Consider the following 12,976-nt stretch of genomic DNA (forward strand, 5'->3'; position numbering starts at 1 on the left):
ATAAAGGTCCTTTATATTTTGTGACTTGTTTTTCATATCTTTCATCATTTATTTCCTGGGATTTAACAATATATTATTTAAACTAGAATTGTATGTAGTAAGTCAAAACATAAGCCATCTAAAACAAGCCAGCTTTTAGGTGTCCTCTTCATCATGATCCCATTATTTTAGTAGCCAAGAAGTTCCTAAGGTCTACATTGCCAATAGTGTGGACAAATGAGCTCCATGTATACTAAAATTATCACAAGGCGTTAATTTTCATTTCAGCTATTAATAATATTTGTTTTCCATGCAACACAATTACTAACAAATTCTAGGCAATGTGCCAGGTTTAGGGACTCAGATATGAAACACATAGGCCCTGTCCCCAAAATGCAAAATATGTTGTGTGGATTTTGAGTTTCTAATCCTCTTACAATAACACCTCTAAGTATTTTATTTGGCAAAATTCCTCTTAGAAAGTGGGTCATTTATTTAATCAAGAAAATGATATAGGTCTTCACAGCATTGCCTTGAATTACCACAGAGCTAGGTTTTACTTTTGAGAATGGATAATAACATTGTTTTTCTTTAAAATAAGGAATGAAAATTTATTTTGAGAATTTTTTTAGCTAAAATGTTCACAGTATCGATTTAAACTTTTATAAGATTATGAAAGAAAATTTTTTCAAGCATCTGTTAATTGCACATGATCCATTAAAATATGCTAAAGAAACATTGAGATAATCTGCAAACATGCTTAATTATTAACTATACATATAATTTATATTGTTATTTTTCTACAAAGTATAACAATATCAATTAATACTTGTATGAATAAATAAATTATTTCGTAAGGTAGATCTGTTTTGAATTGTGTTTCTGCTACTTAATAGTGACCTTGAGAATCTAATTTACCTCTTTTAAGATAAATTTTCTTTTGTTATCTGTGACTAAAAGATTATAATTGGCCATATATAAAAATTCTATTTAAAAACAGAAACTTTTCTGTTCATAAAATAATGCATGTAAGATACTTACAAAGAGCAATAATTTATGGATATGTATTATATATGTTGAAGACATACACACATATACTTACTTTTTTTGTATTATAAAAACGATTTAGAGCAATCCTTAAAACAAATACTGACCAAAAAATAAAATTACTAGATTGGAGATTCACTTCTGCATTTGGTGAGTTTTTATATTACTAACCTTCCAACAGATAGCAAATAAAAGTCTAGAAAATATTTTTAAATTATTTGCTGTAATTGAAGATTGAAAAAAATGCAGAAAATAAATGAGAAGGCAAATAAAAATATTAAACAGAGAAATAGTAATGGGTGATATTTGTGTCCATGAAGGTTCATTTTCTCCATGAGGACACTTCTCACTCCACAAAACATGAGGCTGGTAAAACACAATAGAAAGTTCCAATTTAATTAGCTTTAGGAGTCAGAGGACAGGGTCCAGGACTGTCAGAGTGGCTGGAGAGTGAGGCAAAGCCTTTTCTCTGTCACAAAGACAAAATCCCATGAAGTGGAAAAACTCAAACACATGCGACTAAACTCCATCCAAAAGCTTAGCTAATCACTGAACTGTACATTTGTGGGGAAGACATCCACAGGCCCAGTGAAACATATTTGGTAACATTAAACACACATCGAGGAAAACTTCCCCAACCTAAAAATGGCCCTACCCCACAAAAAAATCTACAGCTAGCATCCTATTGATGCTTAAGGCTGAAATATTGAACAGTTTCTTCTTAAGATGAGGAACAAAAGAAGATTATTTACTCTTACCACATAGGTTGAACAGGAAGAGAAATAAAGTCATACAGACAGAAAATGGAAAATGAGCCAGCCTATATAACAAAATCTATAAATTAATTGCTATAACTAATAAGTGAATTGAGCAAACAGCAGGATACTAAGTCTATGTCACCATAAATAATTGAAAAATGTAGATTCAGGAAGATGGCGGCGGTATAGGCAGACGAGTCCCAGGTCGTGTCCCTGAGCAAATGGAGTGAGCAGCTGAAACTAGTAACATCCACCCCGAATTGGCGAAATTCCTCAGCTGGCGAGACGGTTTACAGCCGGGAAGAGCAGAACTCCCCTGGAAAGAGGACTGAGCCTAAAGGGGGCAGCCTGAAGAGCTGATCAGACCATGCAGTCCCGGTAAGAGAAGAAGCTTACAGAAACCAAGCCTTCCCCGTTTCCGCGGCCGGCGTTTGTTTGTTTTCACTGAACCCTGTTCATGGGACATTTCGGATACAGACACTCACCTGTGCTGAAGAGAGGGAGAGTGTGCGGAGGAGTGGAATCTGGGGAGAGACTGAGGAGAGAAGGGGGGGCCGGGAGAGGTGGCAGCGAATTGAGTGCTGAGACACCCCTGAGCCCACGTCTGAGGCAGCCATTCTCTCCGGAGAGTGAGACTCCTCCCCCCCAGCCCCCAGGCAAGGAGCACAGCCACACCCAGATTCCACCCTGTAGGAGATCAAGGATTAAAATAACCTGATCAGTCCCTGGGAGTTAACAGGGTCTGGCCTATAGAGGGATTTTCAATCCCAGCAACAACACAGCACTGGTAACTCTTACGCAGCCAGCTCTGGGCAGTGAACTTCCACTGGACAGAGAGGCCCTGTAGCCTCAGAGGCCAACCCCAGAACACTGCCACCCAGAGGCTGACCCACAAACTGACTCTTTGCTAAACACAAAATAAGGCAGTCTGGGAAACAAATGCGGCTTGCTTTAAAATAAGGACTGTGGTTTACAACACAGAGGAACAGTGTATCACAGGGAAACTCAACACTCTCCTGAATACCGGGCAGGTCTAAGGCGAGCCACACTGAAGAATAGAAGAACCGAAGGACCTTCACTACTGCAATATTTTTTTTTTTTCTTTTTTCACCTTTTAACTAAGAAGAAACCAATTTTTTTTCTTTTTTTTTTTTTCTTTTTTTTTTTTCTTTTCCTCTTCTACTTTTTTTTTTTCTCTTTTTTCCATCACCTGATTTTACCCTTTTAATTACTACCTTCTTATTTTTAACCAGTATTATTACTGCTACCATTTTACCATTTTTTTAAAGTGCCATTTTATTTTCTCTTTATTTTATTTTGGGATTAGTGTTCTCCATTCTATTTTCATCGTTATATATTGGTTGTTTTTCTAGTTTGCATTTATCTCCAGGGAGCTGTTGCTGGAATTTGTTGGGATTAATGGCTGTTCTATAGGAGCATTCTCCTCATATAAAAAGTCTCTTCCCCTCTTCCACTTCATTCTCTCTTTTCGCTCTTTTTTTTTCTTTTCCTTTCTTTTCTCGCTTTTACTTTCCCCCTCCTTTTCCCACTTTCATTTTTGCACTCCTTTTTTGGTCCCTAATTTTCTTTTCTTTTTTCTCTTTTCTCTTTTTCTCTTCCTTCTTCCTTATCCCCTAATTCTCTTAATTCAGGTGGTCACCTTTATTTGGGGTTATTAATATCGTGAATATATTTGTGTATAGTGCCTGGTACGTGGTGCCTTGTTGTGTTGTATTTTGTGCCTTTAAATCAACACAGCAGATCCAAGCAACAGCAACCTCCTGAGCACCACACCCTCTGCTGAGGAACAGCAGCTGTACGTGAAACCTCGCCCCACCAGCCAGAAGAGCCACCACAGCTGTGAACAGCACCCACCAGAGGAGTTGCTGCCAACTGAAGAGCAGCTGCTACCGCAACCGCCCGAAGAGGAACCGCAGACCAAGGAGTCACTGCCACCAAGGGAGCAGCCACTGAACGACTCAACGTCTAGATATGTCAGTGAGATCAAACATGGGTAGACAAAGAAACCCCCAAAGGAAAGAGAAGGAGGACTCTCCAGAAAAGCAGCTAAGTAATACAGAGGCATGCAACATGACAGAAAAAGAATTCAGAATAAGGGTCCTAGAGTGCATAAACTGGATGGAGGAAAAAATCGACAACCTCAGCAAGAAGCAAGAAGAAACAGATGAAAAAATCGATAACATATGGAAGAAGCTAGAAGAAACAGATGAAAAAATCGATAACATATGGAAGAAGCTAGAAGAAACAGATGAAAAAATCAACAACTTAAGTAAGACCCAAGAAGATATGAAGAGCGATATAGCTGCAATGAAAAACTCCATTGAAAGTATCAACAGTAGACTAGGAGAAGCGGAGGACCGAATTAGTGATTTAGAAGACAAGGAAGCAAAACACACCCAAAATGTACTGCAATTGGAGAAAAAAATGAAAAGACAGGAGGAGAGCCTAAGGGAGCTTTGGGACAACATGAAACGAAACAACATACGAATAATAGGGGTACCAGAACAACAGAAGGATGAACAAGGATTAGAAAACCTATTAGAAGAAATAATATCAGAAAACTTCCCTGAGGTGGGGAAGAAAAAAGTCACACAAGCCCAGAGAGTCCCAAACAAGGTGAACCCAAAAAGACCCACACCAAGACACATCATAATTACCATGGCAAATGTTCAGGACAAAGAGAGAATCTTACAGGCTGCAAGAGAGAGAAGGAAAGTTACATACAAGGGATCTCCCATTAGATTGTCAAATGATTTCTCAACAGAAACACATCAGGCCAGAAAAGAATGGACGGAAATTTACAAAGTGATGCAAAGCAAAGGACTGAATCCAAGAATACTCTATCCAGCAAGGCTATCATTCAAACTTGAAGGGGAAATAAGAAGCTTCACAGACAAAAAAAGGCTAAGGGAGTTTATCACCACCAAGCCAGCAATGCAAGGAATGCTAAAGGGACTGGTATAAAAATAAGAAATAAAAAGCTCAGAAAGAAAACAGCCACACAAAAACAGAAATGCCTACAAACAACTACCTTTCAATAATAACTTTAAACGTAAACGGACTAAATGCTCCAAACAAAAGACATCGAGTGGCTGAATGGATAAAAAAACATGACCCATACATCTTCTGTCTACAAGAAACCCACCTCATTAGAAGGGACTCACACAGACTGAAAGTGAAAGGATGGAAAAATATCTTTCAGGCAAATGGAAAGGAAAAGAAAGCTGGGGTAGCAATACTTATATCGGACAAAATAGACCTCAAAGTGAAGGCCATAACAAGAGATAAGGAAGGCCACTTCATAATACTAAAGGGATCAATACAACAAGAAGATATAATCCTGGTAAACATATATGCACCCAATGCAGGAGCACCCAAATTCATAAAAAAACTCCTGGAAGATATCAAAGGAGACATCGACAACAATACAATCATAGTAGGGGACTTTAATACACCACTGACAGCACTGGATAAGTCCTCTAGACAAATAATCAGCAAAGATACAGCAATCCTAAATGACTCACTAGATCAGATGGACTTAATAGACATCTTCAGAACACTTCACCCGAAAGCCAGGGAATATACATTCTACTCAAATGCTCATAGGACATATTCAAAAATAGAACATATATTGGGTCACAAGCAAAGTATCCCCAAATTCAAGAAGATTGAAATCATAAAAGCGTCTTCGCAGACCACGATGGCATAATATTAGAAATAAACTACAATAAAAACAACCCAAAATACTCAAACACCTGGAAGCTGAATAGCATGCTATTAAATATTGATTGGGTTACCAATGAAATCAAAGAAGAAATTCGAAACATCCTGGAAACTAATGACAATGAAAACACAACAATCCAAAACCTATGGGACACAATGAAAGCAGTCCTGAGAGGGAAGTTTATAGCTCTACAGGCCTATCTCAAAAAACAAGAAAAAATGGTAGTAAATCATCTAACTCTACAACTCAAAGAATTAGAAAGAGAGCAACAAGAAAACCCCAGAGTGAGCAGAAGGAAGGAGATAATAAAGATTAGAGCAGAAATAAATGACATAGAGACCAAAAAACAATACAGAAAATCAATGAAACCAAGAGCTGGTTCTTTGAAAGGATAAACAAGATTGACAAACCTCTAGCCAGACTCACCAAGAAGCAAAGAGAGAGGACCCAAATAAACAAAATCAGAAACGATAGAGGCGAAATAACAACAGACCCCACAGAAATACAAATGATTGTTAAAAATACTATGGACAGCTCTACTCCAACAAACTAGACAACCTGGAGGAAATGGACAAATTCCTAGAAAAATACAACATTCCAAAACTCAATCAGGAAGAATCTAAAAATCTCAACAGGCCAATAACTATGGAAGAAATTGAAGCAGTCATCAAAAGCTTCCAGCAAACAAAAGCCCAGGACCAGATGGCTTCACAGGGAGTTTTACCAAACATTCAAGGAAGAACTAAAACCTATCCTCCACAGACTACCACAAAAAATTCGAGAGGAAGGAACACTTCCAAGCTCATTCTAAGAAGCCAGCATCACCCTAATACCAAAACCAGGTAAAGACAACACAGTGAAAGAGAATTACAGGCCAATATCCCTCATGAACATAGATGCCAAAATCCTCAACAAAATCTTAGCAAATCGGATCCAGCAGTACATCAGAAAGATCATACACCATGACCAAGTAGGATTTATCCCAGGGATGCAAGGATGGTACAATATCCGCAAATCAATAAACGTGATACATCACATAAACAAATTGAAAGAAAAAAACCACATGGTCATATCAATTGATGCAGAAAAAGCATTTGACAAAATTCAACACCCATTTTTGATAAAAGCTCTCAGCAAGGTGGGAGTAGAAGGATCATACCTCAACATAATAAAAGCCATATATGACAGGCCCACAGCCAACATCATACTCAATGGACAAAAACTAACACCATTTCCCCTAAGAACAGGAACAAGACAGGGATGCCCCCTCTCACCACTCCTGTTCAACATAGTACTGGAAGTGTTAGCCATTGCAATTCGGCAAGAAGAAGAAATAAAAGGCATCCAAATTGGAAAAGAGGAAGTAAAACTGTCCTTATTTGCAGACGACATGATATTATACATACAAAACCCTAGAGACTCCATCAAAAAGCTACTGGACTTAATACATGAATTTGGCAATGTAGCAGGATACAAAATTAACCCCAAGAAATCCGAGGCATTTCTATACACCAATAGTGAACTTTCAGAAAGAGAGATTATAAAAACAATCCCGTTTACCATTGCACCAAAAAAATTAAGCTACCTAGGAATAAACTTAACTAAAGAGGTAAAAGACCTCTACTCAGAAAACTACAGGACGTTGAAAAAAGATATAGAGGAAGACATAAACAGATGGAAGAACATACCGTGTTCATGGATTGGTAGAATCAACATCATTAAAATGTCCATACTACCCAAAGCAATCTATAAATTCAACGCACTTCCCATTAAAATACCAACGGCATACTTCAGAGATCTAGAACGAACTCTCCAAAAATTCATCTGGAATAAAAAAAGACCTCGAATAGCTGCAGCAATCCTGAAAAAGACCAAAGTAGGTGGGATCTCAATACCAGATATCAAGATGTATTACAAAGCCACTGTTCTCAAAACTGCCTGGTACTGGCACAAGAATAGGCATATAGATCAATGGAATAGAATAGAGAGCCCAGAAATCGGCCCGAACCAATATGCTCAATTAATATTTGACAAAGGAGGCAAGAACATACAATGGAGCCAAGATAGTCTCTTCAATAAATGGTGCTGGGAAAATTGGACAGATATATGCAAGAAAATGAAACTAGACCACCAACTTACACCATACACAAAAATAAACTCAAAATGGATAAAGGACTTAAATGTACGACAGGAAACTATAAAAATTCTAGAAGAATCCAAAGGCAACAAAATCTCAGACATATGCCGAAGCAATTTCTTCACTGATACAGCTCCTAGGGCACTTGAAACTAAAGAGAAAATGAACAAATGGGACTACATCAAAATAAAAAGCTTCTGCACAGCAAAAGAAACCATCAACAAAACAACGAGAAAACCCACTGTGTGGGAAAACATATTTGCCAATGTCATATCCGATAAGGGCCTAATCTCCAAAATTTATAGGGAACTCATACAACTTAACAAAAGGAAGATAAACAATCCAATCAAAAATGGGCAAAGGATCTAAATAGACACCTTTCAAAAGAGGACATTCAGAAAGCCAAGAGACATATGAAAACATGCTCAAAGTCACTAATCATCCGAGAGATGCAAATCAAAACAACAATGAGGTACCATCTCACACCTGTCAGACTGGCTATCATCAACAAATCAACAAACGACAAGTGCTGGAGAGGATGTGGAGAAAAAGGAACACTTGTGCACTGCTGGTGGGAATGCAGACTGGTGCAGCCACTATGGAAGACAGTATGGAGTTTCCTTAAAAAACTGAAAATGGAACTCCCATTTGACCCTGTGATCCCACTTCTAGGAATATATCCCAAGAAACCAGAAACACCAATCAGAAAGGATATATGCACCCCTATGTTCATAGCAGCACAATTCACCATAGCTAAGATCTGGAAACAGCCTAAGTGCCCATCAGTAGATGAATGGATTAGAAAACTGTGGTACATCTACACGATGGAATACTATGCTGCTCTAAAAAGGAAGGAACTCTTACCATTTGCAACGTCATGGATGGAACTGGAGAGCATTATGCTAAGTGAAATAAGCCAGTCAATGAAGGAAAAATACCACATGATCTCACTCATTCATGGATAATAGAGACCATTATAAACTTTTGAACAATAATAGATACAGAGGCAGAGCTCCCTCAAGCAGATTGTCAAACTGCAGCAGGAAGGCCGGGGAGGGTTGCGGGGCAGGAGGTAGGGGGGTAAGAGATCAACTAAAGGACTTGTATGCATGCATAGAAGCATAACCAGTGGACATAAGACATGGGGGGATAGGGGAGGCTAGGGGACTGTCTAGGGCGGGGGGATAAAATGGACACATATGTAATACCCTTTGTAAAAAAAAAAAAAAAAAAAAAAGAAAAATGTAATCATTACAATCTATGTATAGCAGCATTTAAAAACATAATAAATGTATTAGAATTTAACAAAGATTATACATGACTTTTTTTCCTGTAAACACTATAATACTGCTATGAGAAATCGATGACAACTAAAGTAAATAAAATCATATACCATGTTCATGAAGTAAGAGCTTTTACCAGCTGGTCTAGTGCCTCGTCCTCCCCTCTGTCCACCACTGGAATCCTCAGGAAAGGCAGGTGTTTCCAGCTGTATAGTGTCCAGCCTCTGATTCAGAACCACTCATGCACCTCCTCCCTCCCCATGGCTGGTTCCAAGACCCACTTCTGTCTAATTTTTTATTCAGCGCACCCACAATCATAATCCAGAGACTTCTTTTTTTAATTTTATTTTTTTACTGGAAACTGACATGCTGACGCTATGATAAAAAAGTAACTTGTAGAATAATAGTAAAATAATTTTTAAAATAACTAGCATGCTTGAGGGCTTGATAATACTATTTTATTTAAAAAATACATATTTTTATTGAATTCAAAGAGGAAGGGAGAGGAAGAGAGAAATAGAAACCTCAATGATGAGAAAGAATCATTGATCGGCTGCCTCTTATATGCCCCACACATGCTGCAACCTGAGCATGCGTCCTGACCGGGAATTGAATCATGACCTCCTGGTTTATAAGTCAACCCTCAATCACTGAGCCAGCCAAGCCGGCTAGGCTATAATACTAGATTTTTGATGTATAAGTATAAAAATTTTAAAAATATAGAGGTCCAGATATACAATCACATTTATTTTAGTCAATTAGTTTTTGACAAATTAATGGAATGAAGAAAGTCCTTTTGAAATTTTTATTATTTATTTATTTATTGGGGTAACATTGGTTAATATAATTCTATAGATTTCATGTGTGAAATTCTATAATACATCTTCTATAGACTGTATTGTGTGTTCAGCACTCCAAGTTATATCTTCTTTCATTACCATTTTCCCCCTATACACTCTTATTCCTTACCCACCTGTCTTTCCCTCTAGTATCACCATATTGTTGTTTGTGTCTATAAGTCTTTTTGTTGTTGTTTTGTTTTGTTTTGCTTAATCCCTTCACCTTTTCCCCCCAACCCTGCAACCTCCCTCCCCTCTGACAGTTGTCAGTCTATTTCTATTTTGTTTTTTAGTTTCTTTTGGTCATTAGATTCCACATATACATGAAATAATATGGTACTTGTATTTCTCTGCATTATGGTAAGTGAAATAAGTTAGTCAGAGAAAGACAAGAAAGTCCTTTAAAAGCTAATTGAATATTCATGTAGAAAAAAAGAGGTCAATATCTACCACCAGTATTTATTAGCAATAATTTGAGTTGTATCAGTGATGTAAATGTAAAAGCAAAACCTATAGCATTTTTAAAAGAAAAAAAAACTGATAAATGAAAAGAGAATGTCCTTAAGCACATGATAAACATAAAACAGTGAAATATAAAAGCTAGAAAAGGCAAACTACTTTTCCTAAGAGTAGCATCAATAAGATGGCAGAATAAAGGTCAGTGATCATTTTCCAAAGGAAACTCTAATTTGAAAAACACCCACAAGCCAAAATTTCTTACTGGGAACTTAAGGATACAGGTAAGAGGTTTTGACAAACTGGTGGAACTCTAGATAAAGGAAAGAAGGTTTGAGGAGGCAGGTCTAGAGCACCAATAGCAGGCATACCAACCACACAAACCTAGATTCAGCCCTATTCCCCTGTGGTGTCATCTCCAGGTTTGTGCTTCCATTATCCTGCCACCAGTCTTTCAGCTCTGGACCTGACAGGGACCACATCTACCTGAGTCACTGGTAACAAGATAAATTCTGGACTTAACTATGAACCCAGAATCAGTCACATTTGTCTGGGAATCCAGTAGGATCCATACCTGCCAAAGTCCCCAATAGCTGACTAGTACCTGGACCTAGAACTGTACCAGTCCACCTCCCTACAGTCCTTCCTGTCTGCTCATCTGGAGGCAATGCTATCCTCAAACAGACACAGCAGGAACCATACCTCCAATGTCTGATCCACTGACCATGCATCCAACTGTGGTCCTAGAGGAAGCTCTGGTGCTCCAATGACCTCATCAAAAGTTCCTCCAGCTTTCCCATGGACCTGGCTCCAGTCCCACCCAACAGCAGACCTGGCTCCAGTCATGCCATCGGCATCCCAACAGTGTGCTCTCAGATACTGGCAGTGGCCTCCCCTGGACACTACTAGTCAACCAGCCCAGAGATGAGAGTTTTTATGTGTTGAAATAAGTCTATAGAATGTTCTTTCAAATTAGCATACACTAACCCAAGCTTACAATGATCATGAAGAATCAGGAAACATGACATCAGCAAAGGAACTTAGTAAAGCTCCACTAATTTACCCTAAGAAAATAGAAATCTATGAACTTCTTGAAAAAGAAGTCCAAGTAATTATTTTACAGAGTTTAAGAGCTACAAGAAAGCACAGATAGACAACTAAACAAAATTGGGAAAATAACACAAGAACAAAATAAAGTATTTCTTCCATAAACAATTAAAAACCATAAACCAGGGGTCCTGAAACTTTTTAAACAGGGGGCCAGTTCACTGTCCCTCAGACCATTGGAGGGCCGGACTATAGTTTAAATAAAAACTATGAACAAATTCCTATGCACACTGCACATATCTTATTTTGAAGTAAAAAAAACAAAACGGGAACAAATACAATATTTGTATTTGCATGTGGCCCATGGGCCATAGTTTGAGGACCCCTGCCATAAACCATAAAGGGGAACCAAAAGGATACCCTGAAGCTAAAGAATATAGTGACTAAATGGAAAAACTCTATAAAGAATTTCAACAGCTGAATTAATCAAGCAGAAGAAAGTATCAGCAAACTTGAAAACAAGTAAATTGAAATTTACTAGTCAGAGAGAAAAATGAAAAAGAAAAAAAATGAAAATAAAAAAAGGAAACTTACAGAACTTAAGTTGTAGCATCAAGTGAACTGACACACATATTATGAAGTCCCAGAAAGAGGAGAGAGATAGAAATATTATTTAATGAAATAATGTTGAAAAATTTCCAGTTCTTAAGAGGGAAATGTATATCAAAATTAGTAAATCCAAATAGCCTCCAAGTGGGTTAGATATAAAGAGGTCCACACTGAAACACATAATTTAATTAACCAGTTCTTCAAGTTGAAATGAAAAGACACAAAACAACAATGCAAAAGATTATGAAAGTAACATCTCACTTCTAAAGTTAAATATAAAGAAAAACACAGTATTGCAATATTGTGATGGTATTGCATAAATCAATTTTTATATGGTCTAAAAATAACAATAATTATAACCATAGAACATTTTAATAGGGACACAATGTAAAAAATGTAAAATCTGACATCAATTACATGAAGTGTCTGAGTAGAATCAGGTGTAAAGTTTCCTTATGCAATTGAAGTTAGGTTGTTGTCCATTTAAAACACACTGTTACAGCTACAAAATTTGATGTGACTCCTAGCTGGTTTTGCTGAATCATTAAAGCATTAGCCCATGGACTCAAGGGCTGAGGGTTCAATTCTGGTCAACAACCCATGGAATGTCATACCTGAACTCTGCTTCTACAGAGGTCCTGTCAAGATTGAAAAGGAAGAGCAGGCCACTGCTGAAAAGGCTGTGACCAAGGAAGAATTTCAGGAAGAATGGACTTCCCCAGCTCCCAAGGTCACTGCTGCTCAGCCCGAGATCACAGCCTGGTGTAAAGGTGTGCAGGTGCCCTCTGTGCCAACTCAGCAGTTCCCTACTGAAGGCCCACCACTGAAAACTGGTCCGCAGCCCCCACTGCTCAGGTCTCTGTATGGGTAGCAACAACCACTGAGTGGTCTTATGTTGTTTTTCCACAACAGACTCTTAACAGAATGGAAATAATGTTGATGGAAAATAAAGTTTCTAAAAAGAAAGAAAAAAGAAACAGCTAATGAATACATAACTAGAACAACAAATCTGTCTCTCTCTCTCTCTCTCTCTCTCTCTCTCTCTCTCTCTCTCTCTGTCTTTCATCTTTCAAATC

The 12,976-nt window shown here is 37.8% G+C and overlaps 1 pseudogene; it reads right to left on the minus strand.

The window, feature by feature from the left end:
* Positions 1 to 11,090, minus strand: part of LOC118650457 — a 59,792-nt pseudogene extending 48,702 nt beyond the window's left edge.
* Between the last annotated feature and the right edge of the window lie 1,886 nt (positions 11,091 to 12,976).

This window comes from Myotis myotis, unplaced genomic scaffold (genome assembly GCF_014108235.1).
Source record: "Myotis myotis isolate mMyoMyo1 unplaced genomic scaffold, mMyoMyo1.p scaffold_m19_p_3, whole genome shotgun sequence".
Taxonomy (NCBI): Eukaryota; Metazoa; Chordata; class Mammalia; order Chiroptera; family Vespertilionidae; genus Myotis; species Myotis myotis.